Genomic DNA, 3864 nt, shown 5'->3' on the forward strand with positions numbered 1-3864 from the left:
CGCTAAGTCAAATCCTAGAAGGACAGGAGTCTCGCCCACGTGGTACAGATGTGCTAGTTACCAGAGAAGATGGCTCACCTGGGGAATCACCAGCAGGAGAGCAGTGAGTCGCTACCTAAAGGTGCCGATTCAACAGTCTGAGGCTACATCCAGCTCATTTTTCAAGTTCGATCTTATGACGTTATCACGTTTTCAGTTTTTCCCTTGAGAATTATTTTAGTTCTCCTTTCTATTCATTTTTCTTAGTGACGTCTAGAACATTCTCTACTGGTCTGAAGATGATGTCACTTTCTTCTCTTAAGGCAGCCATATGTGATACCTATTTAGTCACTTATTTATTTTTTTATTTAGAGCCACTTTCTAATTTTTTTCTTATATGTAAAATTTTTTGAAAAATATAATTTATTCATTTTTAATTATAAAACTTGCAATAGAACTATATGAGTTAAAAATTGAAAGTTTCTCACACAACCCCATTCTTCAGAGGTAATTGCTGTTAATAATTTGGTGTATGCTCTTTGATTATACACTTACTGATCTTTTTTTATACAGATGAGATCCTAGTAAGCATGCTGTTCTGCAATTTTCTTTTCTTCAAGTAAAGATGTATCTCAGGGATGTTTTCAAACCATGACATACAGACTTGTCTTGTTCTTTGTCATGGCTGAATACTATTCCATTGTTTTTAACATGCCACGATGTATTTTGTTAATTTTGTACTGATAAATATTGAAGATGCTCTCTATTTTGGAGGGAGAGAAATTTTAAGAGATTTCTGAAATTTTAAGAGATTTCATTTAAAAAGGCTCCTCATCTATGATTTTCATGACAATGACAAACATTTGCAAAGTATTCATCATCTATAACTTTATTTCACCCTCATAACAATCCTGTAATGGAGTCACCATGATCCATACACATCAGGGAAACAGATGAGGCCGTGGAGCCCTAAGGCAGGGGCCCCATGCACCTTTGCTGTTATGGTGATGGCTGGGTCCCCTTTCCTGCTTCCACACGATATATGAAAGTACATCTTTTTTGTCCCAGAGTTACTTACAACTCGATGTGCTGCCTGATGAGACTTCATTTCTTTTGTTCCTAGAGGGTGTTTCAAATAGCTATTGGCTCAGGATAGTTATTACCTACTCCCTCTATAGCAGTGTCAGATTTCTATCTCCAACAACCTTTTTATAGGGTAGATGACTGACAAGGTTGTCTTATTCTGCCACAAATTTTAGATTTACAAACTCATAAGAAACAAGGTGCCTGAGGGCAAAAGAAGACTTATTTAATAATAACAATCTTCAACCCAGCAATAATCAGTATCCACCCCACTGGTTTATGCTTGTCTTGGTCAGCTCGAGCTGCTGTAACAAAATACCACGGACTGAGTGGCTTAAACAACAGATGTGTATTTCTTACAGTTCTGGAGGCATGTAGTCCAAGATCAAGATGCCAGCAGATTTGAGTCCTGGTGAGCGTTCTCTTTCTGGCTTGCAGAAGGCCACCTGTTTGTAGGGTCCTCACATGGTACAGAGTGAGAGAGAGCTCTGGTCCCTTTTCCTCTTCTTCTAAGGACACTAATCCAATCAGGAGGGCCCACCCTCATGACCTCATCTAAACCTAATTGCTTCTCAAAGGTCCCACCTCCAAATACTATCACATTGGGAGTTAGGATTTCAACATGTGGATCTGGGGGGGCACGGTCAGTTCATAACAATGCTGCATTGAGATAGTATGTCTTTTACTGCCTCCTAAATTTGAGCCAGGGACATGTTTTTGATTATTGATATTTTAAAATAAATATATCAGATTCAGTCCATCAACATATACTGAGGTTCTAGTGTATACTGAGAGCACTTTAAATATACTATTTATTATTTTCAAAGATACATAGATGAGAAAACTGAGTCTATGAGAGGTTAAGTGACCAAGATCTAGTGAGAAGCTGAGCTGGAATTCTCACCCACATCTGTGTACTTCCAAAACTCAAACACTTTAACACACAACGTGGCTCTATAGGCAAGTTACCAGTTATCAAAGCAAGTTGTGAGTCCTTTGTGAGCTCAGTCACTGCTGGCGTCTCTTCCAGCTCTAAAACTCTGCAGGCATCTAGGGGGAGTTTGCTTGGTTTGGTCATGATGGCTCTCATTTTACCCCATACTCAGATTCTGGTTTCATGACACCTCTTGCATCTGGGGACCATTATGCATACAAAAAAAGAGATCGTAGCCTTTTTTCCTTTGATTATTTATTCATAAAAAGCTAACCAACATAAGCAAGGTAAGCCTGTCATTTTGATTTGCAAGAGAAGAAGGTAACAATTCTTTGACAATCCCCAGTAACCTTCAAAAATAGAGGAAGTAGAGCGAGGTAGAAGTGAAGGAGGGGAAAAAATATGGAAGTGGAATCTACTCTCCATGTTAAGTCAGTATGTCTCACATTGCTTCCTGAAGAAGGGCTAGAAAAAGATTTATCTTTGCTGTGTAAAAATTAATATGGCATAAAGTTTATTCAATTAACGTTTATTAAATCTCCACTATGTGACAGGCACCATGCCAAATCCTGGGGATAAAGTGATGAATTTGTTCACACACAGTCTTTGTTCTCAAGGAACCCACAGTCTAACGGTAGACAGACACAAAATAGAAAACTGCCATGTGGCATTGCAGTGATGGAGATGTGCACAGGATATTCAGGAGCCCAGAAGAGGGGCACGTCAACCTGGCTTCTTTAAGGAAGGTGATGCCTAAAATGAGCCTTAAGGAATGAGTAAAGTTAGCCAAGTTAAGAGGGGCGGGAGAGGAAGAACATTCCAGGTGAGAGCAAAAACATTAAGTCATGGTGGTCAAAGAGCAGAGTTTGGAGAGAGGAGAGAAATCACATGAAGCTGGAGGAGTAGGCTTTTCGGGGGATGAGTTCTGTTTGTGGTATGTGGAGTCTGAGGCACCCCAGCGAAAGTTTAGCCGGAAGCTGGGTACATGGGGCTGACATTTAGGGATGGTCTGGGATGGAGGTATGGATTTGAGAGGTGGGAAGTGATAACTGAAAATGTGAGCATTGATTAAATCATCCAGGGAGCATGTGTAGAGTCAGGAGAGCTGACATTTAAGACTGGAATACAAATAAAAATCGACATTTTAGGAATAGACAGAGAAAAATGAGCTCAAGAAGTAGGCAGAGTAAATAGTCAGAGAAGTAGAAGCAAATACAAGGGAGTCTGGCATCATGGAAGCCCAAGGAGTAGAATTTTCATCAGAGTGTGACTTGTGGAGACAGATAGGCTTGCTCTTCTGGTAAGGTAAGGACTGAAAAGATGAAGACGTTGGTGACATTAGCATGAAAGGTTTTTTAAATCAGTAGTGAAGACGTAAAAAAATGGTTTTAAGAGGAATTAAGGAGAAAATATGTAGTCTACTCTTGAGAGAAATCTGGATTAGAAGAAGAGAAAGGTTGGGTTATAGTTAGAGGGATATAGGAGGTCAAAGGATGATGACGATGGTGATGAATTGCTTGGAGATTGCAAGAGAAGAGACTTCAGTATGTTTCTAGGCTGAAAAGGAAAAGCTAGTAGAAAGATTGAAAACACAGGAGGGCTATGAGATGACAAATGGAGGGTATCTTCAGGGAAGAAACCTTTGTGCTGAGACTGGAGAGGTGGAGAGGGTAGTTATGGATAGTTATCTCACAGATAGTTACACGTTTTTTATGATGTGGAGACAAGGCCCATAGATAATTTGGTCTTCCTGAGCCAATACTCTGCCTGAATCTCCTATTTCAGATTCCCTCTTCCTTTTGTCAGCAAGCAATTCACTCTCTCTTGGACCTGCTATCTTGGACCTGCAGAAACATTGCATTTACACT

The sequence above is a fragment of the Equus quagga genome, chromosome 3 (genome assembly GCF_021613505.1).
Source record: "Equus quagga isolate Etosha38 chromosome 3, UCLA_HA_Equagga_1.0, whole genome shotgun sequence".
Taxonomy (NCBI): Eukaryota; Metazoa; Chordata; class Mammalia; order Perissodactyla; family Equidae; genus Equus; species Equus quagga.